Below are 27,510 nucleotides of genomic sequence, written 5' to 3'. Positions count from 1 at the left end.
CGTCTGCATAAAACAGAACTCTATGTATTAATATTTGCAGCTTCCAGTACACACAAATGCGCCACACTGTGAGGCCGATTGACAATCTTAAATTGGTTATCAAGTAATTTTTAGTACACTGAGGATTATGAGGAAGTGTCTTTGATAGAATGACACCTAATCTCCTACCACTTGCATATTTCCAAGATGTGGATGTTTTGTTTGCTATATTTGAATCCGTAGCTGTGTGTAATAATTTCCCTGCATGTCTTAATGGGTTCCATCCAGTGCTCAAATTCGCCACAAAGAGGATGCTACCAACCAACCAAAATGACGTTCTGCCTAGCTCTCAAATGAGTCATGCGGTGTATGAATTTCAGTGCCAGTGTGATGTTAGGTATGTGGGCCGTACGTCCCAAACACTGATGGATCATATCAAATAGCATGTCCCTTCCGCTGCTTACAATGGGCAAGGTACAGACCGTACCCAACCAGCAGGTGCTTGCAAAACTCAAAACACAGTGTCCAACATTCGATGTGATTCTGCGATGGGACAACATTTGCTAAATAATCCTTGATCAGGCACTAAAGGAAACCACCGCCCCCCAATTTAAGGGTCTTAATTGGCATTGGGGAGGGAAGGCTTTCCATGGGCTTTCCTGCCACAGACAATTGGGGTAAAGGCAGGAAGATGGTGGGGGGTGGGGGGGAAGTGCTGCAGGGGGTCTCCACCTGCCACCCTTCCACCCGATTAAATACCCCCCTTCTCCAAACTCATCACTGAGGAGGGCACAAGATTCTGGGTGTCTGAAACGGTAGCGTTCTTTTCCAAGGCACTAACACCTTTCATTTTGATAAGAAGAAAGGTGAACAAAATTATAAAGACTCGTCAGCAGATCATAATGATTTTTTTAAAGCCGGTTAATATTGCAGTCCCACACTGTTAGTGCAGTGTGAAGAACTGGTCCACAACTATTTGACATGTTAAGTAACTGGAGTGTCGTGGTGAATGTTCAGCGTCTAAATAGTGTTTGGATAACCACCAAAATATGGCACAAGATTGAGAATCTGGACTATGGTTTCACTCTAAATGATGAGCTTTTAAAACATTTTTTTAATGATCTTGAGATTTCCAACATTTTCAGCTTGGGAAAGAAAACCTCCAGTGGCATTGTAGCGTTTACACAATAATGATGAAGACGGCAAAGAAGACAGAAACATCGCGCAGGTTAGTGTTGGCGAGACAGAAGGTTTTCTCCCTGCAAGCCTTAATATATGTTTGGGTCTGTGAAAGTGTAAAAGCTGCATTATGTTTGAGGGAAACATGACAGTGATTAATGTCCTCATTTTACCAGTTCACGCTAAGATAGTGTATCCTATGGAGGGAGGCGTGGGCTGGATGTGGGGGTTGGTGAGGAGTGGGGTGGCGAAATGCAATACAGCAAATAGCAGTGTTGTAGTTAGTTAGGCTTCATTTATTTTACATGTGTCACCTGAAGTACACAGTCTCAGCTTCTTGTCATGAAGGGTCCTACAGTGTAAGTGAGCCTGCGGGAGTTGTCACTCGAGAGCACATCATCAGAAATGAAGGTGCCATAGGTAATATATAATATACATATGTATGCATATAAATTGACAATTATGGGAAACCTCCAAAATTCTAATTGTTATCCTTTTAATACGATTTTCTACAATTTTTCATGGTGGTAAATATAGAATTTATTTTAAAATCTCCTGCAGGAGTGCAGGACCCCCTATTGCTCTACCATATGTACAGTGATGATTGCTTTATATTCTGACAGCACTCGATGACCTGATTTCACATTTTACAGTGTAGGAGTACTTTAAAACAAATCATTTCAGAGGGCAGCCATGGAGCTAAATATTGGAGCAAGATACCCTTGAAATGATTGTTAAATGGAAGAATTTTCCGGTCGACGAGTGGGGGGTGGGTGGGGGGTGGGTGGGGGGTGGGTGGGGGTGGGTGGGGCCCCCGGTGTGGGTGGGGCCCCCGGGGTGGGTGGGGCCCCGGTGGGTGGTGGGGCCCCCCCGCTCGCCGATGTGTAAAATGATGGGCGGTGACATTGGGCATGCGTCCTGACGTCACCGCGCATCATTTAGAGTGTCAGTGCGGTGGGCGTGCAGCTGGGTTGGCTGCATACCCACCAAAATGTCAAAGGCCTGTTCAGGCCATTAAGAAAGTAACTAAAGTAGTTAAGAATGCTGCCCGTCCAACCTTAAGGTCGGTCGGGCAGGCGAAGAGCCCAGGCGGCCTTCACGTTTTTAGTGAAACCTCATCCACGGGCGGGATGAGGGTTCATGAAGGGTTTATTAATTAAATAAAAATTTTTGAAAAAAATTAATGGACATGTCCCAGCTCGTGTGACAGTTTCACATGAGGGGACGTGTCCTTAAAATTATTCTTTTTTTTTACCTTTATTAAATTTTTCAGAACTTAAACAAATCTCCCTGAGGCATCTCCGTGCCTCAGGGGGGATTTCTGCGCTGTTTCGCGCGTGCACGTGAAAGATCGCAGGCCCCGACTTAGGGAATTCCCCCCTCCCCCCCAACCCGCATGGGGAGCGCTCAGCATTTCCGGGTGTGTGTCGCGCTGGGCTGGCCTTAATTGGCCCGCCCATGTAAAATGGCGGCGCACACCCGACCAGGGGCACCGATCGGGTTTGCGCTCGCTCTCGCCCACCCCCGCACAACCCCCCCATGACGTGGGGGGGAGGGGATATTCAGCCCTATATATTTTTGGTATGTGTGGGGAGTGGGACTGAGGAGGGAACTTACAAGCGAGTACCAACAATGTGAAACCACTTGAAAGATCTGACTTCTGTGTAAAAGCAAAAAACTGCGGATGCTGGAAATCCAAAACAAAAACAAAAATACCTGGAAAAACTCAGCAGGTCTGGCAGCATCTGCGGAGAGGAACACAGTTAACGTTTCGAGTCCATATGACCCTTCAACAGAACTAAGTAAAAATAGAAGAGAGGTGAAATATAAGCTGGTTTAAGGGGGGGTGGGACAAGTAGAGCTGGATAGAGGGCCAGTGATAGGTGGAGATAACCAAAAGATGTCACAGACAAAAGGACAAACAGGTGTTGAAGGTGGTGATATTATCTAAGGAATGTGCTAATTAAGGGTAGAAAGCAGGATGAGCAAGGTACAGATAGCCCTAGTGGGAGTGGGATGGGGGGGAAGGGATCGAAAAAGGCTAAAAGGTAGAGATAAAACAATGGATGGAAATACACTTAAGAATAATGGAAATAGGTGGGAAAAAAAAATCTATATAAATTATTGGAAAAAACAAAAAGGAGGGGGAAAATCAGAAAGGGGGTGGGGATGGAGGAGAGAGTTCATGATCTAAAATTGTTGAACTCAATATTCAGTCCGGAAGGCTGTAAAGTGCCTAGTCGGAAGATGAGGTGCTGTTCCTTCAGTTTGCATTGAGCTTCACTGGAACAATGCAGCAAGCCAAGGACGGACATGTGGGCATGAGAGCAGGGTGGAGTGTTGAAATGGCAAGCGACAGGGAGGTCTGGGTAATGCTTGCGGACAGACTGAAGGTGTTCTGCAAAGCGGTCACCCAGTCTGCGTTTGGTCTCTCCAATGTAGAGGAAACCGCATTGGGGGCAACGAATGCAGTAGACTACGTTGAGGGAAGTGCAAGTGAAATTCTGTTTCATTTGAAAGGAGTGTTTGGGCCCTTGGACGGTGAGGAGAGGGGAAGTGAAGGGGCAGATTTTCCACCTTCTGCGGTTGCTTTGGGAAGGTGCTGTGGGAGGGGGTTAAGGTGTAGGGGGTGATGGAGGAGTGAACCAGGGTGTCCCGGAGGGAAGGATCCCTGCGGAATGCTGCCAGGGGGGTGAAGGGAAGATGCATCATGCTGGAGTTGGTGGAAATGGCGGAGGATGATCCTTTGAATGCGGAGGCTGGTGGGATGATAAGTGAGGACAAGGGGGACCCTATCATGTTTCTGGGAGGGAGAAGAAGGTGTGAGGGCGGATGCACGGGAGATGGGCCGGACACAGTTGAGGGCCCTGTCAACCACTGTGGGTGGAAAACCTCGGTTAAGGAAGAAAGAGGACATGTCAGAGGAACTGTTTTTGAAAGTGGCATCATCAGAACAGATGCGACGGAGGCGAAGGAACTGAGAGAATGGGATGGAGTCCTTACAGGAAGCGGGATGTGAGGAGCTGTAGTCGAGGTAGCTGTGGGAGTTGGTAGGCTTGTAATGGATATTGGTGGACAGTCTATCACCAGAAATTGAGACAGAGAGGCCAAGGAAGGGAAGGGAAGTGTCAGAGATGGGCCATGTGAAAATGATGGAGGGGTGGAAATTGGAAGCAAAATTAATACATTTTTCCAGGTCCAGATGAGAGCATGAAGCAGCACCGAAGTAATCATCGATGTACCGGAGAAAGAGTTGTGGGAGGGGGCCGGAGTAGGACTGAAACAAGGAATGTTCCACATACCCCATAAAGAGACAGGCATAGCTGGGGCCCATGCGGGTACCCATAGCCACACCTTTTATTTGGAGGAAGTGAGAGGAGTTTATGGAGAAATTGTTCAGTGTGAGAACAAGTTCAGCCAGACGGAGGAGAGTAGTGGTGGATGGGGATTGTTCGGGCACTTTACAGCCTTCCGGACTGAATATTGAGTTCAACAATTTTAGATTATGAACTCTCTCCTCCATCCCCACCCCCTTTCCGATTTTCCCCCTCCTTTTTGTTTTTTCCAATAATTTATATAGATTTTTCTTTTCCCACTTACTTCCATTATTTTTAAATGTATTTCCATCTATTGTTTTATCTCTACCTTTTAGCCTATTTCGATTCCTTCACCCCACCCCCACTAGGCCTATCTGTAACTTGCTTGTCCTGCTTTCTACCCTTAATTAGCACATTCCTTTAGATAATATCACCACCATCAACACCTGTTTGTCCTTTTGTCTGTGACATCTTTTGGTTATCTCCACCTATCAATGGCCCTCTATCCAGCTCTTCTTGTCCCACCCCCCGCCTCCCCACCTCCGTAAACCAGCTTATATTTCACCTCTCTTCTATTTTTACTTAGTTCTGTTGAAGGGTCATTCAGACTCGAAACGTTAACTGTGTTCCTCTCCGCAGATGCTGCCAGACCTGCTGAGTTTTTCCAGGTATTTTTGCTTTTGTTCTGATTTCTGTATGTTTGATTTTATGAGTAGATCTTTAAATAGGAATAAAAGGCATCCTCCCATCATTGATTAAGAGAAGAATTCACCTCTTTGAGTCTTGATTTGAAATTTACCTTTGGGTTTAAATGCTCAATCTCATTGATGTTGGATGCATTATTAGCGGGAGTGGAGGGACTCTGTCCATCATCCTATGTTTGCCACAGCGAACTGACTGTGCACAGGCATTCTCACCATCTGCACTGGTGTCCGCCAGTTGTAGCATCACTGTCCTGAGGACGCTAACTTTGGAGGGGATAAAATCATAAAAATTACTATCCTACTCTCCTCAATGGTTTTGGACTCTGTAATCCTGTTGGAGTAAGTGAACAAGACATAGATTTTCTCTTTTCTATAGCCTGCAGATAGGGTTACATTAATGGTGACTGGCAGGATATAGTCTTTGTACAATACTGATGTTGCCAACTGTGAGAAACGCAGCCAGGTTTTGTGCAGAATCTGTTCCCTCAGCCTTCCCTGCCATTTGCACCATCTGCTTGCTCCTGTGTAGCTCAGATGCAATTACTGAGCAGAGATGGATGTTTGTAACTAAGGAAAGCTTGGTATTTTTACAGAGGAAAGCTGGGTGGGCAGCATTAGCTTCAACAGCTATTGACTCAGTCCACGCAGCATCTAAGGCATTGTCATTTGCCAGCTTGGTGTCCAATTTTGTCTATGACTGAATGCAGTGATTCAGCCTACAGAGGATGGTGTAAGCAAAAATAGTCCTCTGTTGCAATCTATCAAGTCCCCCATGGATCCTTTTTTAAATTACTCATTCTCAGGAGACTGACGGGAAGGCTTTCATTTATTGCCCATTCTCACTTGTCCTTGAGCAAGTGGTATTGGATTGGCTTTTTGAATCACTGCAGTCCATGTAGTGAAGGTGCTCCCTACAGCGCGTTCCAGATTCTTCACCCAACGACAATGAAGAGACAAGTGATATATTTCCATGGCTTGGAGGGGAAATGGGGGTTGAGGGTGTTCCCATACATCTGCTGCCCTTGTATGGCTCTAGTCATTCTGGGTAGTGGAGGTCACACAGCTTGGAAGGTGCTGCTGAAGGAAGCTTGGTGAGGTGCAGTAGTGCATGTTGTAGATAGCGCACACTGCAGCCATTGTGCACCATTGATGGAGGGAATGAATGTGTAAGGTGGTGGATGGGGTGCCGATCAAGCGGGCTGCTATAGTCAGGATGGTATTGAGTCTCTTGATTTTTGTTGCAGCTGACCTCATCCAGGAAAGTGGGAAGGGGTCTATCACACTCCTGACCAGTGTTTGTTAGGTAGTGGAGAGGCTTTCTGAAGTCAGGAAGTGAGCTACTTACCACATGATATCCAGCATTAATAGCTACAACATTTACGTGGCAGGTCCAGTTAGATTTTGGTCAATAATGGTCCCCTGATAGTTGATGGTGGGGGATTCGGCTACGTTAAGTTCATTCAATACCAAGGGGAGATTGTTAGGCTGTCGTTGGAGATGAGTAATCCCTGGTACATGTGGCACCGATTGTACATGTGCATATTCCTACGGAACCAGTGAGGAATTAAAAATGACAGTACGTCATTGCCGATAACTTTTCATGCCAAGTGAAGCAGCAAAATTGTGAAATAGTTAAATCCACCATTCGAAAAGTTCAAAGCAATATTTAATGAGAGTTTAAATGTCAATAAGACTAGGGAGGTTACAAACGGATCCCTTTATAATAATAAAGAATTAAGATCAGAAACTGATGGAAAGCATTCAGCAGGTCAGGCAGCATTTGTGCAAAGAGAAACAAAGTTAATGTGGTCCAAGTAATGGCCATTATTTATATGTAAATGGTAGCAGCTTCAGGCGAGGATGCACATTAAATGCTAATATCCAAAATAGTTCACCCCCCTGAATTCACCCTCTCGCTCAGCCCTTCTGCTGTTTATTTACCAGTTCTTATATTTGTGCACTCAGGTCTCAGATGCTCTGATTCTGCCTCACTGCACCATTATCAGCTCGCACTTTCGGTAACCCTGTGGGCAAAAACGCTTTGAGCTGAAGGATGCAAAAAAAAAAGAAAGAAAGACTTGCATTTATATAATGCTTTACACAACCACCAGACATCTCAAAGCATTTTACAGCCAATGATGTTCTTTCTGAAGTGTAGTCACTATTGTACTGCAGGAAATGAAGCAGCCATTTTGCGCACAGCAAGCTCCCACAAACAGCAGTGTGACACTGAACTGTTTTTTAGTGATGGTGGTTGAAGGTTAAATATTGGCCAGGACACTGGGGAGAACAACTTTGCTCTTCTTCCAAATAGTGCCATGGGATCTTTTATATCTACTCAAGCAGGCAGATGGAGCTTTGGTTTATTGTCTCACCTGAGAGAGGGCACATCAAAAAGTGCAGCACTCCCTCAGTACTGCACTGTAGTACCAACCTACATTTCTGTGCTCAAGCCATGGAGTGGCACTTGAACTCAGAACCTTGTGGCTCAGAGAGGTGAGAATGCCACCGACCGATGGTATGGCTGACATGTGGGGGAAGTCAAGCTATTGGTATTAGATGCCCCAGAAAGGCAAAATCTGGCCCATGTTTCAGGTCGGTGACCTTTCCTCAGAGCTGGTTGGATAACTTTAAATAATCGTTGGATTCCCCTATTCATCGCCTTTCATGATTGAACGCACACTCTAAGAACACTGACATTTAATCCATGTATCACTTTATAGGTCAGTTGCTTCTTAAATATGCCATGCAGCATGGTAAGACAAGCTTGGTCACAGTAGGAGTTGAAGATATCCCATTTGTATTCTACAATATAGGATACAGCACCAGAGAGAAAGAGAGTATACCATCTGCTTGGGTACAGTCAGATCTTTCTCGGCAGTAGAGATCAGAGATAATGACTATGAAGGCTGTGCTAATGGGCTTCCACTGTAAAATCAGAATCAAGTTGGTAATCTTTTAATCTGCACCTCCAGCTTCAGAATCCAATCAAACATACTAAAATACATTCCAATGCACCAGTGGAAGAAGAAAACCTAGCTTTTGGAAGCATTATCTTTTTGAAGGCTGAACAGTAACTAATGGAATCTCTTGTTGGTTAATCCTGATTAAAGAAAGGAAAGGAAATAACCAACTATAAAGCTTTTTATCTATGCAGTAAATGTCCCTTCTCTGTTATGCTACCTGTGCTGATCTGCGATAGATCACATCTCATTGCACACCAAAGACATATCCGCATTAGCTCCTACCTCATAAATTCCGAGGATTAGAACAGATTTTAGGCTCATGTTTTAACTATAAGCATGAATCTCCCCAAGGGATTAGCCTAGGGTCAGATTATTATAGCTCCAGTCAAATTTCCCCCACCAATATACAGTTTGCAGAATGTTTTAAGGCCGAGGTTTGGCTCTTTTATTAGTGCTTAACATCTGCAGGAAATGATTCAATCTGCAGCATGTGAGAATGTTTTTGGAATAAACTAACTTTGAAAGGGGTCACTTGCATCATTGCTACGCTATCGCTCCTTTTAAAAAAAAATACTTCTAATAACAGCTCTCTACAGGATCGCAATTAGAATGAGCTTCCATACTTGAAATGTCAATTTTCTTTTTTAATAGCTATCGAAATGAATGAAAATGAAGTGGTGTTTTGTCCTTACGTTTGCAATATTCCTCTATTTATTGGAATCATAGAATGGCTACAGCACAGAAAGAGGTTATTCAGCCCATCGTGTCTATGCTGGCTCTCTGCAAGAAGAAACTCAGCTAGTCCCACTCCCCCACACTTTCCCCGGGGCCTCTTTCTCTTTTATTCATTGACAGGATGTGGGCTTTGCTGGCTGGGTCAGCATTTATTGTCCGTCCCTAACTGCCCATGAGAGGTGGTGGTGAGCTGCCTTCTTGAACCGCTGCAGTCCATGTGATGTAGGTACACCCACAGTGCTGTTAGGAAGGGAGTTCCAGGATTCTGACCCAGCGACAGTGAAGGAATGTCCGATATATTTCCAAGTCAGGATGGTGAGTGGCTTGGAGGGGAACTTCCAGGTGGTGGTGTTCCCATCTATCTGCTGCCCTTGTCCTTCTAGATGGTAGTGGTCTTGAGTTTGTCGAAGGAGCCTTGGTGAATGCATGGTCATCATCAGACTCTTATTGAATTCAAATCCCACCATCTGCTGTAGTGGGGTTCAAACCCTGGGTTTCTGGATTACTAGTCCAGTGATAATAACTCAACGTCAACACCTCCCGCCCCCCCCTAACCCCCCCACTCATCTTCAGAAGATTATCAACTTCCCTTTTGAAAGTCATGATTGAATCTGCCTCCACCACCCTCTCAGGCGGTGCATTCTAGATTGTAACCACTTGCTGTGTAAAAAAGATTTTCCCTTATTTTGCCATTGTTTCTTTTGCCATTCACCTTAAATCAGTGTCCCCTGGTCCTTGACCCTTCTGCCAATGTGAACAGTTTCTCTCCCCCTGCTCTCTCTAGACCCTTCATGATATTGAGTACCTCTATTAAATCTCCTCTCAACCTTCTCTTCCCTAAGGAGAACAGCCCCAGCGCTCAAAACTATCCGCATAGCTGAAATCCCTCATCCCTGGAACCATTCTCGCAAACTTTTTCTGCACCTTTTCTAAAGCCTTCACATCCTTCCCAAATCGTGGTGCCCAGAGCTTGACACAATACTCCAGTGGAGACCAAACCAGTGGTTTATAAAGGTTCATTATAACTTCCTTGCTTTTGTACTCTATGCCTGTATTTCTAAAGCCTAGGATTCTACATGTCTTTTTAACCACTTTCTCAATCTGCCCAGCCAACTCCAATGGTTTCTGCATTTGAACCACCAGCGTTCTTTAAATGTTCCAGGAACGGGGGGTACCAACAATGCAAACTTGGTTGAGAGACAGGAAAGAGAGAGTAGTGGTGAACCGTTGTTTTTCAGACTGGAGGAAGGTATACAGTGGGCTTCTCCAGGGGTCAGTGCAAGGGCCACTGCTTTTCTTGACCTATGTTAATGGCCCTGATTGGGTGTACAGGATACACTCTCAAAATTTTCAGATGACACAAAGCTTAGAAGTATTGTGAATTGTGAAGAGGTTAGAAGAGAGTTCAAGGGGACATAGACAGGCTAGTGGAAAGTGTGGCTATGTGACAGATGAAATGTAATGCAGGAAGAATGAAGAGAGGCAATATAAAATAATTGGTACCTCTGTTCCTTTGATTCCATGGGCATCAGCTTTGCTCGCAAGCCTATTATGTTCACTTTATCCAATTCCTTTGGAAGTGCGTGTGCAGCATGTCAACTCATCAAAAGACTCAGTCAAGTTAGTGAAACAAAATTCGCTTTTAATAAATCCGTGTTGTCCTTGATTAATCCAAGTGACTATTAACTTGGTTTATCAATATTCATTGTTTCTGAAAACTTTTTCACTATGAGGTTAAACTGACTGGCCTGCAGTGCTGGGTTTGTCCTTACACTCCTTTTGAACATTTACAATTCTCCAGTCCTCTTGGGGAGGCAGTGGTGTAGTGGCACTGTTGCGTGTACTGGTGACCCAGTAAACCCAGGCTAATGCTCCGGGGACCTGGGTTTGAATCCTGCCTTGGTAGATGGTGACATTTGAATTTAAAAAAAATCTGGAATTAAAAGTCTAGTGATGATGTTGGAACCATTATCAGTTTTTGTAAAAAGCCATCTGGCTCACTCTAATGCTGTTTAGGGAAGGAAATCTGTCGTCCTTGTCTGGTCTGGCCTACATGTGACTCCAGACCCACAGCAATGTGGTTGACTCTGAAATGGCCTAGCAAGCCACTCAGTTGTTTCAACCACGACAAAGTCACAAAAAAAGAATGAAACCGGATGGACCACCCGGTGTTGACCTAGGCACCGGAAACGACAACGACAATCTCAGCCCTGTCGACCCTGCAAAGTCCTCCCTACTAACACCTGGGGGCTAGTGCCAAAACTGGGAGAGCTGTTTCCCAGACTAGTCAAGCAACAGCCTGATATAGTCATCCTCATGGAATCAAATCATTCAGATAATGTCCCAGACACCACCATCACCATCCCTGGGTGTGCCTGCCCACTGGCAGGACAGGTGCAGCAGAGGTGATGGCACAGTGCTATACAGTCAGGAGGGAGTTGCCTGGAAGTTCTCAACATCGACTCCGGACTTCATGCAGTCTCATGGCATCAGGTCAAACATGAGCAAGGAAACCTGCTGCTGATTACCACCTACCGCCCTCCCTCAGCTGATGAATCAGTGCTCCTCCATGTTGAACACCACTTGGAGGAAGCACTGAGGGTAGCAAGGGCCCAGAATGTACTCTGGGTGGGGGACTTCAATGCCCATCACCAAGACTGGCTCAGTAGCACCACTACTGACCAAGCTGGTTGAGTCCTAAATGACATAGCTGCTAGACTGGGTCTGTGGCAGGCAGTGAGGGAACCAACAAGAGGGAAAAACACCCTTGACCTCATCCTCACCAACCTACCTGCCACAGATGCATCTGTCCATGACAGTATGAGTAGGAGTGACCAGCGCACAGTCATTGTGGAGATGAAGTCCCATCTTCGCATTGAGGATATCCTCCATTGTGTGGTATAGCAGTACCAAGTGCTACATGGGATAGATTTCAAACAGATCTAGCAACTCAAGACCAGGCATCCATGAGGCGCTGTGGGCCATCAGCAGCAGTAGAATTGTACTTGAACACAATCTGTAACCTCATGGCCTGGCATATCCCCCACCCTACCATTATCATCAAACCAGGGGATCAACCCTGATTCAATGAAGAGTCAGGAGTAGCACCAGGCATACCTAAAAGTGAGGTGTCAACCTGGTGAAGCTAAAACACAAGATTACTTACATGCCAAACAGCATAAGCAGCAAATGATGGACAGAGCTAAGTGATCCCACAACCAATGGATCAGATTTAAGTTCTGCAGTCCTGCCACTTCCAGTCATGAATGGTGATGGACAATTAAACAACTCACTGGAGGAGGAGGCTCCACAAATATCCCCAACGTAGAGAAACCCAGCACAACATTGCAATAGATAAGGCTTAAGCATTTGCTGCAATCTTCATTCAGAAGTGCCAAGTGGATGATCCATCTCGGTCTCCTCTGGAGGTCCCCAGCATCACAGTTTCCAGTCTTCAGCCAATTTGATTCGCTCCATGTGATATTAAGAACAGCTGAAGGTGCTGGATGCTGCAAAGGCTATGGGCCCTGACAATATTCCGGCAATAGTACTGAAGACTTGTGCTGCAGAACTTGCAGCGCCCCTAGCCAAGCTGTCCCAGTACAGCTACAACACTGGCATCTACCCAGCAATGTGGAAAATTGCCCAGGTATGTCCTGTACACAAAAAGCAGGACAAATCCAATCCGGCCAATTACCGCCCCATCAGTCTACTCTTGTTCATTAGTGAAATAATGAAAGGGTCATCAACAATGCTATCAAGCGGCACTTGCTTAGCAATAACCTGCTCACTGACGCCCAGTTTGGGTTTTGCCAGGGCCACTCAGCTCCTGACCTCATTACAGCCTTGGTTCAAACATAGGCAAAAGAGCTGAACTTCCGAGGTGAGGTGAGAGTGACTGCCCTTGACTTCAAGGCTGCATGTGACCGAGTGTGGCATCAAGGAACCCTGGCAAAACTGGAGTCAATGGGAAACAGGGGGAAAACTCTCCACTGGTTTGAGTCATACCTAGCACAAAGGAAGATGGTTGTGGTTGTTGGAGGTCAGTCATCTCAGCTCCAGGACATCACTGCAGGAGTTCCTTAGGGTAGTGTCCTCGGCCCAACCATCTTCAGCTGCTTCATCAATGACCTTCCCTCCATCATAAGGTCAGAAGTGGAGATGTTCGCTGATGATTGCACAATGTTCAGCACCATTCGCGACTCCTCACATACTGAAGCAGTCCATGTCCAAATGCAACAAGACCTGGACAATATCCAGGCTTGGGCTGACAAGTGGCAAGTAACATTTGCACCACACAAGGATCAGGCAATGACCATCTCTAACAAGAGAGAATCCAACCATCGCCCCTTGATGTTCAATTGCATTACCATCACTGAATCCCCCACCACCAACAGCTTGGGGGTTACCATTGACCAGAAACTGAACTGGACTAGCCATATAAATACTGTGGCTACAAGAGCTGTAGAGGCTAGGAATCCTATGACGAGTAACTCATCTCCTGATTCCCAAAGCCTGTCCACCATCTATAAGGCACAAGTCAGGAGTGTTTTGGAATACTCCCCACTTGCCTGGGTGAGTGCAGCTCCCACAACACTGAAGAAGATTGACGCCACCCAGGACAAAGCAGCTCACTTGATTGGCACCACATCCACATACATTTACACCCTCCACCACCGATGCACAGTAGCAGCAGTGTGTACGATCTACAAGATGCACTGCAGGAACTCACCAAGGCTTCTTCGACAGCACCTTCCAAATCCATGACCACTACCACCTAGAAGGACAGCAGAGGGATGTTAATACCACCACCTGCCAGCTCTCCTCCAAATCGCAAACCATCCTTACTTGGAACTATATCGTTGATTCTCCACTGTTGCTGGGTCAAAATCCTGGAACTCCAGCCCTAACGGCACTGTGGGTGTACCTACAGGACATGGACTTCAGTGGTTCAAGGATGCAGCTCACCACCACCTTCTCAAGGGCAATTAGGGATGGGCAATAAATGCTGGCCCAGCCAGGGAAACCCACATCCATTGAATAAAAAAATTCCTGGAAGTAAGGAGGATTGGAGGATTATGGCCAATGACTCCATAATTTCCAGCCTGAGTTCCCTAAGTATCCTCAGATGCATCCCGCCTGGTTCTGGTGACTTATCAACTTTTTGCATGTTGACAACTGAGGTTGTCAGCTAAAGGAGGTTGGTGTTTGCACCTGCTGATAGTTGATGCTTCCAATTGCATTTCCTTTCATTGAAGTTTCTTTATTTTTATTCTTTACACAGGATGTGGGCCTTGCTGGCTAGGTTAGCATTTTTATTGCCCATCCCTAATTGCCCTTGAGGAAGTGGTGGTGAGCTGGCTTCTTGAACCACTGCTGTCCATGTGGTCTAGGTACCCCCATGGTTAGGAAGGGAGTTCCAGGATTTTGGCCCAGCGACAGTGAACAAATGGTGATAAATTCCCAAGTCAGGATGGTGAGTGGTTTGGAGGGGAACTTCCAGGTGGTGTTCCCATGCATCAGCTGCTCTTGGCCATCTAGATGGTGGTGGTCGTGGATTTGGAAGGTGCTGTTGAAGGAGCCTTGGTGAATACCTACAGTGCATCTTGTAGGTGGTACACACTGCTGCTACTGTGCGTCGGTGGTGGAGGGACTGGATGTTAAAGGTGGTGGATGGGGTCAATTAAGTGGGCTGTTTTGTCCTGGATGGTGTCAAGCTTCTTGAGTGTTGTTGGAGTTGCAGTCATTCAGGCAAGTGGGGAATATTCCATCACACTTCTGACTTATGCCTTGTAGATGGTGGTCAGGGTTTGGGGAGTCAGGAGGTGAGTTACTCACCACAGAATTCCCAGCCTCTGACCTGCTCTTGTAGTAACAGTATTTATATGGCCATTCCAGTTCAGTTTCTGGTCAATGGTAAGCCCCAGGTTGTCGATAGTGGGCGATTCAGCGATGGTAATGCCATTGAATGTCAAGGGAAGTTGGTTGGATTCTCTCTTGTTGGAGATGGTTATTGCCAGGCACTTGTGCAGCATGAATGTTACTTGTCACTTATCAACCCAAGCCTGAATGTTGTCCAGGTCTTGTTGCATATGGGCATGGACTGCCATTATTGTGTAATTTGATTATCAGAGTGGCCCTAAATGCCTCTGGATACAGTTAAGCTTGCATTTGTGAGACCACAGCTAAAAATAATTATACTTGCTATCGCATGTTCAGTTTCAAAATCACAGTGGTTGTGCCCTTGGACATTTCTAATATAGTCATTTTTTTATCCGTTAGAACAAATGAGCAATTAATGAGCTTTGTTATCCACATGCCCAGTACAAGTAGAATCCAAATTATTTCCCTCTATAGCTCAATTGTTAAGGACAGTCCCCATTGTGTAAATGAGTTATTGTGGACCAGGAAAGCCTCCTGTTTAATCCCTAGTTTGTGCTGAGCTGGCTGATCTCAATCAGAGGGATTGTTGGAGCTGCACTCATCTGGGCAAGCAGAGAGTATTCCATCAAACTCATGATTTGTGCCTTGGAAAGGCTTTGGGGAGCCAGGAGTCAAATCCCTTGCCGCAGAATCCTAACCTCCGACCTGTTCTAGTAGTGACAACATTTACATGGCTGGTTCATTTAAGCCTTATCGATGGTCACCCCTCAGGATGTGGTTGGTGGGGGTTTGACAATGGTAATGCTATTGAATCTCAAGGGAAGATGGTTAGATTCTCTCTTGTTCGAGGTAGGGTCATTGCACTCGCATAGCATGAATCAGCTCAAGCCTGAATGTTGTCCAGGTCTCGCTGTACGCTGGCATGGGTTGCTTCAGTATCTGAGAAGTTGTGAATGGTACTGAACACTGCGCAATCAGCGAACTTCCCCACTTCTGAATTTATGATGGAAGGAAGGTCATTGTTGAAGCAGTTGAAGATAGTTGAGGCTAGAACCCTACCCTGAGGAACTCCTGCAGCGATTTCCTGCGGCTGAGATAATTGACCTCCAACACCCACAACCACCTGTGCTCGGTATGATTCCAGCCAGTTGAGAGATCTGATTCCCATTGACTCCAGTTTTGCTAGGGCTCCTTGATGCCACACTCAGTCAAATGCTGCCTTAGTGCCAAGGGCAGTCACTCTCACCTCCCTTCTGGTATTCAGCTCTTTTGTTCATGTTTGGACCAAGGCTACGTAATGAGGTCTGGAGCCAAGAATGCATAACTGAGATTTGGGAAACAAAATGCTGTGAGGAAGTAAGGGCGTCCCCAGGGGCTTCAGGGTTGCGGTTGGGACATAATAGTGGGATCTATACCTTGTGCCTAGCTGGGCTATACTGGACCTTGGAGTGCTTACTGCTTATACTGGCTATCCAAAATAGATAGAAAAATGCCACTCTTCATTACTGGTTTCAATAAGCAATTTAAAATTAAAGAGGCTGCTGAAAATAACTGTGGCTGCTTTCTCGTTGTGCTCAATTCCAAAACAACAATTTGACAGTCAAGGAAGGGCACGTGATTAAGTGAAACAAAACGCCTGAGATGGAGCCAGATGGTGTTCCGTTTGTTTCGCGATGGGGGCAGTGTTGTCACATTAACATTACAAAGTTGGCCACTATGACAAAATCTGTCTTCTGCAGCACGAGTGTCCTTCTGAGGAGTGAGCTACTGTGTGTGCTCACGGCCTGTCACTTCAACGGGCAATACTGCCGAAAGTGCTTTCTGACATATTGCTGCAATAAGGCTGAAGATAATTGCGTGCATTTTAATAAACTGTGGTGGAAACAGGGGGGAAAAAAAAAACACATAAAGATGTGGACCAGTTGCATTGTTTTGGTCATTAGTGTCAGCAGAACAAGCTTTATGCTTCATTACAGCCTCTGCATGTGAAAAGACATATCGATGGCGGGAGTTCCTCTCACGTTTCTGTGTTACATCATTAAAAGGGACATGTCTTCAAGCACTTAGTTCTGCTTGCCAGAAGGCTATGCACTGAGGGAGAGGCGATGTTTCGGAGGGACACTGGATTCATGTTTCTGATGTTGCTGCCTGCAGTTGCTGGTGTAACAGCTGCTGGTAGAGAAACGTATCATTTGGTATGCATCTGCCTGTACAATTAAAAGGAGTGTGCTGGCCTGCAAAAAAATCCCTGTGCAGTCACTCGGCCTGAGATGCGAGCGTTGCCATGGACCAGCTGTTTCAGCAGATCTGACACAGCGTAGCGTTTTTAACACATTCAGCAAGGCCCCCGACATGTAATATTTTTGAATTATTAAAATCAAAAGTGCACTCAGAATGCAAAAAAATCTGTTTCTAAAAGGACTTTCGCCGATAAACATTAATTTTAAAAGCAAGATGGTCATTGCTACAAAGCTGAGTTGCAAGTTGATGAAATCTGTTCGGCTCCCAAAGTGGGCACGTGACGGTATTTTTAGTGTAGGAAGCGCGTGGACCCATGGATTCTCGCGGTTAAACTTCCTAAAGCAGAACGTAGTGAGGGCATTTAATTCCAACTTCAGATCACCAAATGTTTTCAGAGATTAAACGTCAAAAAAATAACGCAGGTGTTGTATTTGGAGCCTTACCGCAATTGGTTAGCTGAAAGGTACCAAGGTCAGTATTTTATACGTGCTTTGTCGGAACGCAGGTTCTTGGCTCATTGGCTGCTGTTGCTTCATGCTGAGCCATCCCCTTGGCAGTGGTGATTATCTCAGGGACAAGGTGTGGTCAGGAGTCAGGTCCCAAGTCTACTGCAGCTCGGGACAGGAATTGAACCCACGCTGCTGGCATTAGTGTAAATCGCATGCTTGCTAGCTAGCTAGCCAACTGATCTAACCCCCACCCCTTGACCAGAATACTGACATCTTAATATAGCTGTTTTGTGTTAGACAGGGGGGTGGGTGGGGAGGAGCAGAAAGAGATGAACAGATGGACTTACATTTATGCAGCACTTTTCACAACCGCAGGATGCCCCAAAGTGCTTTACAGTCAATGGAGTACCTTTTTTTTGAAGTCCACTTGCTAACCAATCAGCACTCTCTTCTCATACAGTATAAATATGTTGCATTCCCTGACATTGGCATTTTCTTGTGAATTGTCCTGATGAGTGCAAGACGAAAAGCTTCGATAAAAAAATCTCTTTTTTTCAGCAATACTTTTCGAAGTGTTGTCCCTATTGTAATACTGAAAATACAGCAATTAATTTGCGCACAGCAAGTTCGCATGAGCAGCATTGAGATAATGGCCATATCATTTGTTTTAGCGACTTTGGTTGAAGGATAAATATTAACAGAGACATCAAAGAGAACTCCACTGCTCTTCTTCAAACCGTGCCATGGGATCTCTTATGGCCAACTGAGAGTGCAGATAGAACCTGGGTTTAGCGTCTCATGAGAAAAGTGGCATCTTTGACACTGCAGCACTCCCTTGGTACTGCTCTGGCGTGTCAGCCTGGGTTTTATGCTTCAAGTCTTTAACCTTCCCTGATTCAGAGGCAGAAATGCTACCTCTGAGCCACAGCTGACAACTCTGAGAGGCAGAGACAGAGAGGGACAGAGAAATAGGCAGAGAAAGGGGGAAAGAGGGATTGTTCTCCCAGGAAGGCAAAGTTTCTAAATTTACTGTGAAATTTGGGCCAGAAGATTACAGGATCAATCCTTACTCTGTGCTGCAGCTGTTAATTCCAGTCAGGTTTGCAGGAGAGTTCTCCCGGTGTCCTGGCCAATATCTATCCTTCAACCAATATCACAAAAACAGAATATCTGGTGAGTATCACAATATCACAAACATACGAATAAGGAGCAGGAGTAGGCCATTCGGCCCCTCGAACCTGCTCCGCCATTTAATAAGATCATGGCTGGTCTGATAGTAACCTCAAATCTGCATATTGCCTACCCCCCGATAACCTATCACCCACTTGCTTACCAAAAATCTATCCACCTCTGCCTTAAAAATATTCAAAGACTGCTCTTCCAACACCTGCTCAGGAAGAGAGTTCCACGACTCACGGTCCTCTGAGAGAAAAGAATTTGCCTCATCTCTGTTTTAAATGGGCAATCCCTTATTTTTAAACAGTGACCCATAATTCTAGATTCTCTCTCCCACAAGAGGAAACATCATTTCCAAATCCACCCTGTCAAGACCCCTCAAGATCTTATATGTTTCAATCAAATCGCCTCTTACTCTTCTAAACTCCAATGGATACAAGCCTAGCCTGTCCAACCTTTCCCCATAAGAGAACCCACCCCCATTCCAGATATTAGTCTGGTAAACCTTCTCTGAACTATTAGCTTTCCTAATTACTTGCTGTACCTGCATACTAGCCTTTTGTGATTCATGCTCTAAGACACCCAGATCCCTCTGCACCTCAGAGCTCTACAATCTCTCACCATTTAGATAATATGATTCTCTTTTATTCTTCCTGTCAAAATGGAAAATTTTACAGTTTCCCCACATTATACTCCATTTGCTCACTCACTTAACCTATTTATATCTTTTTGTAATCCTCTTCAAAACTTATTTTCCTACCTGTCTTTGTGTCATCAACAAATTTGGCAGCCATCCCATCCAGCCCTTCAACCAAATCATTTATATAAACTGTAAACAGTTGAGGCCCCAGGACTGATCCCTGTGGCACACGACTCATTACACCTTGCCAACCTGAAAATGACCCATTTATGCCTATTCCCTGTTTCCTGTTAGCCAGCCAATCTTCTATCCATGCCAATATGTTATGTCCTATACCATGAACTTTTATTTTCTGCAATAACCTTTGATGTAGCACTTTATCAAATGCCTTCTGGAAATCTAAGGACAGTATGTCCACTGGTTCCCCTTTATCCACAGAACATGTTACTTCCTCAAAGAACTAGAATAGGTTGATTAAACATGATTTCCCTTTCACAAAACCATGTTGACTGTGCCTGATGGCCTTGAGCTTATCCATTGACTTTATTAATAGCTTCTAACACTTTTCCTATGACAGATGTTAAGCTAAATGGCCTGTAGTTTCCTGCTTTCTGTCTCCATCCCTTTTCCAATAGTGGATTTACATTTGCTATCTTTCAATCTAATGGGACCTTCACCGAATCCAGGGAGTTTCGGAAAATTATTGCTGTTTGTGTGTGCAAATTGGCTGCTGCATTTCCTACATTACAACAGTGACTACACTTTAAAAGTATTTTATGGGCTGTAAAGAAACTTTGAGAGATGCCTGGTGGTCGTGAAAGGCGCTGCATAAACACAAGTCCTTCTTTCTTCCTTTTTCTTTTATATTGGACAATATCTGGACACAGAAGAAGATTCAGCTCATGTACACTATCCTAAATTGATCGTTCCCTTCTTCTTACCACTCACCACAATGATACGTTGACACTGGGGTTCACTGGCTTTCCTCAGATAGGTACAGACCCCGTCAAAACGCTCATTGAATGTGATGGCAATTTTCCCAAGTGCATAGAATACATTAGGATTGGGATTGGGTTCACATGTGCTTTGCCTTATGTTAAAATGGTGATCTATTTGAAGCATATTTTTCGGTATGCTTTTTTGCGGTGGAGAAGCAAACAAAGAGACAATAATTTAACTGTTGTCAAATGACTGCCAACACATTCCGAAGATGTGGACTGATGTGTGACTGTGGTTGATTCGTCAGGGCTGCTATGACACTCCTGCAGGACTAGTTAATCATTTTAGTTTAACCTAAACTGCATAAAATGATAAGTAACTGCCTTAAAGTTAACGGCCGATGACTAGCGGATGAAGTCATTTATACTGCTTCAATTTTAACAAAGCTAACAGTTTTATTAAACAGATGCAATTGCCTCTGCGTCTTTCTGGGCATATTTGTCAGTTTGGTTCAATCAGTTGCAATTATAGATACCTACCAGGATTTTCTTCAGTGTATTTTGATGAAGGTTTAACTGTGCACTTTTTCTTTACCCATAATGTCAGGAAAATAAAACCCCTTTACATTTGTGCTATGAGTTAGGATGGGAAGGATTACTTAAGGACTTGCAAATCATTCACTCGCAACCTCTTTATCAATAAAATACATTTGCACTCTGTCATTGTGAAGTTACACAGTCATCAGAGGCTGCACATTCAGAGCGCCACTTAAATCTTGCAGCGGAGCCGTGAAGTGGAGGACGCTTAGCGTGCTCGTGGGGTGTGTGGGGCGGCGGCTGTCAAATGCTTTCATCAACAGCTGATTGATAAAGACGTGCGGGTGGGTGCCCGACACGCACCAGCGTGAAATCGCGCGTGAGGATGTTGGGCGAGTGTCCCGACGTCATCGCGCACTCACGCGACATTTCGGTCGGCGGGTACACGCGAGAGACGGCAGTGCGCCCGCCGACAATTAAGAGGCCTATTAAGCCCATTAAAAAATGAATTAAAGTGAAATCTTCCCTGCCCGTCCAACCTTACGGTCGGCGGGGCCGGCGAATAGGCCAGGCGGCCTTTGCATGTTTTGCGAAACCTCATCCACGGGCGGGATGAGGTTTCAACCAGTGATTAAAAAAACAGTAAAAAATTTTTACAACTCATTTTTAATATGTCCCTGCTCATGTGACAGAGTCACATGGGGGGGGCAAGTTTTCCTTATTTTTGAAATCTTTACTTTTAATGTTAAAAATCTTCATCTTCCTGAGGCAGCTCCCTGTGCCTTCAGGAAGCTTTCACTAAGCGCAACCCTGTGCATGCCCAAACTTCAGCGCTCGCGCTCCTCCCGCCCCCATCCAGGCAGCGCTGAGGTTATCAGCCCGTCTTTCACATTGGCTGGGCCGTTAATTGGCCAGCCAGCGTGAAATCGCGGTTGGGGCTCGATCGCGGGTGGCAGACCGCGGCGCGGCAAGTGGTGAGGACCTGGAATGCCCTCTCTGAGCGTGGAGTGGAGGCAAATTCAATCATGGCTTTCCAAAAAAGAATTGGATAAGAATCTGAAGAGAGAAGACTTGCAAGACAACGGGAGAAAGGTGGGGAAGAGGAATTGAGTTGCCCTTAAGGAGAGCTAGGATGAACACAATGGGCCGAATGGTCTCCTTCAGTGCTGTAACTATTCTATGATTCCGCGTGGAATCAAATTCTCAAACTGTCTCGGGAGGTATTAGAAACTCATGTGCTCTGGATTGCTAATCCAGGCCAATGTAGGTTACTTGTCTAATAGCTTTGTGCCTTGGGAGTGTACAACTGTTCCTCCAGAGGTTAAAGTGAAATCTCCCCATTTTACAATGTGACAAACATCAGAGGAAATTTCCCCTGTTTCACGTGACAAAGACAGCACCCAGAAAACCTCTGAATCATTGGGTGGAATTTAATGCCCTCCCTCTTGGTGAGTTTGGAGGTGGTGGTGGCATTTAATCAGGTGGAGGGTGCTGGGCTGGGAACTCGCTGCCTTCCTGCCTCTGCCCTGCTTAAGTCCATGGCTTGTGGACTGCCTCCTGGCCCCAACACCAACTAAGGTCCTTAAGTGGGCAACTAATGGCACGTAAGAGCTTCATTCTGCCACTGCAGATATGCATTGAGGGGCAGGCAGGGCAGTCACCATGTGGGAAGCCTGTAAATAAATCAGGGTGGATCCCTCGTTCAAAGGCCATCAGTGCCTGATCGAGGGACCCAACGCTGAGAAGGGGGTGGGGTGCTCTGCTGAGAGCCACCCCCACCCTTCCTTCTGAAACCCCCTAGCCCCGCCCTCCATGACCCCCATCCCACTCTTACTCACCTGTGGCCTGTGTCCTTTGATGATCCTGAGCTTTGGCTGGGTGTATTGCGGCATCTACCACTGCTCCCCTGACGGCGCTCACAGCAATGAGGCGCTGTTGGCCTCTGATTGGCTCTTAAGGGGCCAGATTTCTGCCCCTCTGGCCCTTGATTCTGGGTAAGGTCCGCTGCTGGCCACTCAAGTGCCCAACCGGCTCTCAAGGCAGTGGGCATTCCCCAAAGGAGGTGATGCAGGGCTCTCACAGGCTTTCCAAATGGCAGACGAAACCCCCCATTGCCTGGATTGAATTCGGCCCAGTGTTATTTCTCTCTCCTGGTTACCAACTGCTAGGTGTGCTGTGCAAGTACAAGCATAGGTACAAAGTAGTCACCACTAAATCCAACAACGGATTCAGGAGGAGATTCTTTTGTTAGGATGCGGAACTCGCCACCTCGTGGGGTTATTGAGGCGAGAAGCATCAATGCATTGAAGGAGAAATTAAATAAATAAGCGGGAGAAAGGAATAGAAGGGTATGTTGTTCTGGTGAGATGAGGTAGGGTGGGAGGAGGCATGCGTGGGACATAAACAGCAGCATGGACCTGGCCTGTTCCTGTGCTGTAAACATTATTCAATTATAATACTTTGTGATTTGAAATTGTAGTGATGACTCTATTCCGCATGGGATGGCGGAAGCTTTGATGCAGCTTTCAAAGTAAATCAAAGAAGCAGACTGCCCTTGAAGGCAAAAGGTGCTGTGCATGGGTTGAGCAGACAAGGAGAATGTAAAACAAAGCTGATGGTAAATATAAATTAAGAACAAGTTGAAACACAAGAGGGTTACAAAAATATGCAATCTATTTAAGTATCTTTTTTAGTAACCAGCATCCCTCCGCCCTCTGTCCCCTTCATTGCGAAGAAAGATTGCTGTTAATAATAAGGCCACGTTTCATTTCATTGAAGTTTTGTGGTTTACACGTAAGATATATTTAAATGGCAAATTATCATGGTAAATGCTAACTCTTCATTATTCTCCTAAACAGGTCAGTTTAATACTTCATTATTGCCTACCAGAGTCTAGCCAGTTGTAGTAATTATAGTTTTGATAAACGTAGGACTGTAACTTTAAGAATAATCCTGTGTTGTAAGATCACATGATTTGTGTAAAGCAATGAGTTGGCAGCGCGGGGAACCTCTAGGGGGAGTTTTTCTTGAGTTATAGAGTTTGACGCACCCATGGAGTTGCTGTTGCTGTCTTGTAAATAAAGTTCAATATTTCCACCAAGAAAAGTTGCCTGGGAAATCAACTCTATAACAAACTGGCAACGAGGATAAATCAGATCCGGTGCTGTTCCTCGCCCAGCGATTGTGAGTATCTAAGATAGTTAAAAAGAAAGGAAGATATACTCATCCGAGATGCCACAGTTTGACAGAATCAATCCCTTTGAACCAGCCACAGGCGACTAGTCTCAATATATAGAACGTCTTGCGTCCTACTTTCAAGTCAACGAAATCACGGGGGAGGAAAAGAGGAGAGTGATTCTCCTGAGTATTTGTGGGAGCAAAACCTACAGTTTAATTCTAAGCTTGATGACCCCCCCCAGTGCCCCAGGTACGAAGACTTTCAGTGAATTAGTAGACAGCGTTAAAAGACAGTTTCAACCCAAGCCCTCAGTCACAACGCAGATGTTCAGGTTCAATTCACAGAATAGAGCCCCGGGAGCAACGATTGCTACCTAAGAGGCAAAATTAAAACAGCTAACGGAATATTGTGATTTTGGTGAAACCCTGAATGACATGCTGAGGGATCGTTTGGTATGGGGTCTGCAGGAGGATGCTATTCAGCGAAGATTGCCGGCTGAAGAGAATCTTGATTTTAAGAGAGCGTTAGAAATAGCACTTGTGATGGAAAGCGCTATAAGTGATTCGCAAACTGTTCGAGGGGTGCAAAATGGCGCTGTTCTCCTAGTTGGGTGGGAACAGTCAGCCGAAAGTAACGCATAAAGCTGGGACTCTACCGTGAAGAAGGAAACAGCTACGGCTAACCGTAAATTTAGAAGAAACAGTTTAGCAGCAAAGCCGAAAACTATTTTTTATGGATGTGGAAACAATCATATTCCTAACGATTGGCAATTTAAAAAGGTAGAGTGTTATTTTTGTCACAAAAGTGGGCACATATTGAAACATGGCAAAGCGAAGTTTAAACAGGTTTCTGAGCAACAAACAAAGTCCAATGAAGTATACAGTGTGGAAGAGACAGAAACAACCAATTCTGACATTTATTCATTATTCAGCATTAAAGTTGGGAAGACAGAGCCAATCATTGCCACACGACAAGTGCATGGTAAACCATTAAAAATGGATGTAGACATGGGTGCATGTACCACTGTAACAGGAGAACACACTTTCAGGTATCTAAACAAAGGTGGTCAACAATTAAATTTGGAACAAACATCTGCCAAGTTGAAAACATACACAGGTGAAGAAATCCAGGTAAAAGGTATCACCAGAGTGATTTTCATTCTAGACACCAATCAGTACAACTACCAGTGATGGTGCTAGAAGGTGAAGGGCCAAGAATTCTAGGTTGTGCTTGGTTGAAAGAGATTAAATTAAACTGGTCCAAAATCTTCCAGTTAGGAGCAGGGGGACTGCCAAAGCTGCTTAGGAAAATATGACACCATCTTCAAGGATGAACTGGGAAAAATCCAAGGCCTACAGGCCAAGATTTATGTAGGCCCAGAAGCAACTCCTCGCTTCTTGAAAACGAGACCGGTGCCATACGCCCTGAGAGAGAAGGTTGACGCTGAGCTGAGCCGGCTAGAGAGGCTGGGTGTCGTAAAAGCGGTTCAGTTCTCAGAGTGGGCAGCACCCATAGTCCCTGTCCTTAGACCAGACCAGGCTGTCTGGATCTGTGGGGACGATAAACTAACGGTCTACGAAGCAGCCAAACTGGACAGGTACCCAATTCCCAAGATTAAAGACCTATATGCCAAACTAGCAGGAGGGACAACATATACAAAGCTTGACATGAGTCACGCATATCAGCAGCTGGAGTTGGATGATGCTTCCTAAGAATTTGTGACCATAAATACCCACAAAGGGTTATATCAATATACATACCTGCCCTTCGGTGTTTCCTCGGCCTGTGCCATTTTTCAGAGGATGATGGAGAGCTTGCTACAAGGGCTACCTCAAGTTGTGGTTACCTGGCCGATGTACTGATAACTGGATTCACAGAAAAGGAACACTTGACTAATCTAGAGGTAGTCCTGAAATGATTTTTAGAAGCAGGAGAGCACCTAGAGAGGAAAAGTACATTTTTCAGGCAAATGAAGTCATTTATTTGGGCCACCAGGTAGATGCCCAAGGATTACATCCTGTTGAAGAGAAGGTTAAAGCAATCAGAGAGGCACCTGCACCTAAGAACATCTCTGAACTTAAATCATTTTTAGGGATGGTAAATTATTATGGCCGATTTCTACCAGAGTTATCAATGGTTCTAGCCCCTCTACATTCACTGCTAAAGAAAAACCAGCTTCGGGTTTGGAAATCACCCCAAGAAGAAGCCTTTGTGAAAGTAAAACAGCTCTTGCATTATTCACATTTATTAGTGCATTACGACCAGACAAATGAATTGGTGCTAATCTGTGATGTGTCCCCCAATGGAGTGGGAGCGGAACTATCTCACAAATGGACGACGATACAGAGAGGCTGATAGGTTATGTATCCAGGACACTTACCACAGCTGAGAAAGGATATTCTCAGATTGAAAAGGAAGGTCTGTCGATTATTTTTGGTGTAAAAAATTCCACCAATATGTTCATGAGCGACATTTCATGATAGTATCAGACCACAAACCACTTTTAGGTCTGTTTAGTGAGGACAAGTCTATGCCTCCCATAACTTCTGCATGAATACAAAGATGGGCCCTAATTTTGGTGGCACATGAATACATCTTTATACATAGACTAGGGATTCATATAGCAAATGCCGATGCCCTAAGACCCTTTGAAAGAGAACAATGACCATGTCCCAATTCCCCAAGAACTTGTCTTAGTGATGAATTTCCTGGATTCCCTCCAGTCTGAGCCAGGCAGATAAGAAAGTGTACAAAACGTGATCCAGTCCTGCTTCAAGTGAGAGACCAAGTGTTAGACGGTTGGTCCCAGGAACCAGTCTCTGATGAAATGAAGCCACTCTTAGCAGAGCTACACAGAGCCCATCCAGGAATCTCACGATTGAAGACGATAGCGCGAAGTTACCTGTGGTGGCCGGGGATGGACGGCGATATGGAAAAGGTGGTAAAACACTGTGTGCAATGTCAACAGCTGCAAAAGTTGCCAGTGGCAGCCCCATTACACCCGTGGGAGTGGCCTGGTAGATCCTAGGTGAGATTGCACATTGTTTACGTAGGTCCTATCCTTGGAACCATGTTTCTACTGATTATAAATGCTCATTCCAAGTGGCTAGATGTTTATGAGGTAAAGTCGCCAACATCAGGTTCTACTACAGAAAAGCTACGCCAAAGCTTTGCCATCCATGGATTGCCCGAGGTAATCGCCTCAGATAATGGTACTGCGTTTACCAGCGCTAAGTTTCAATGACTTGTCAGCCTCAATGGTATCAACCATGTGAAGACTGCACGGTAGCATCTGCCATCTAACGGACTGGCAGAAAGAGCTGTACAAACTTTTAAGGTGGGAATGGAAAAGTTAATAGGTGACGCGATAGAAACTAAACTTGCTCGTTTCCTATTTCACCACAGAACAACCCCCCCCCCGCAGACCACAACAGCTGCAGCACCTGCAGAATTACTGATGAGGTGCCATCTTCGAACAAGACTAAGCCTGATGCTTACCAATTTGGAGGGGAAGGTGGAGAAAAGTCAAGGAAGCCAAAAAGTGACTCATGATTTGCATAGTCGCAAGTGACAATTTACTGTTGGAGA

General features: G+C 45.3%; 1 protein-coding gene across 1 annotated transcript in view; it reads left to right on the top strand.

Moving 5' to 3' along the window:
* Positions 1 to 1,121: 1,121 nt before the first annotated feature.
* The window catches only part of LOC144696069 (parkin coregulated gene protein), a 646,838-nt gene continuing 620,449 nt past the window's right edge, over positions 1,122 to 27,510 (top strand). The window contains exon 1 of the mRNA XM_078567303.1: positions 1,122 to 1,207. The gene's annotated coding sequence lies outside the window, so the exon portion shown is untranslated. The remainder of the gene's footprint in view (positions 1,208 to 27,510) is intronic.

This window comes from Cetorhinus maximus, chromosome 21, assembly GCF_964194155.1.
Source record: "Cetorhinus maximus chromosome 21, sCetMax3.hap1.1, whole genome shotgun sequence".
Taxonomy (NCBI): Eukaryota; Metazoa; Chordata; class Chondrichthyes; order Lamniformes; family Cetorhinidae; genus Cetorhinus; species Cetorhinus maximus.
Note: the sequence above shows the minus strand (reverse complement) of the source record. Positions and strands in the feature narration are given on the sequence as shown.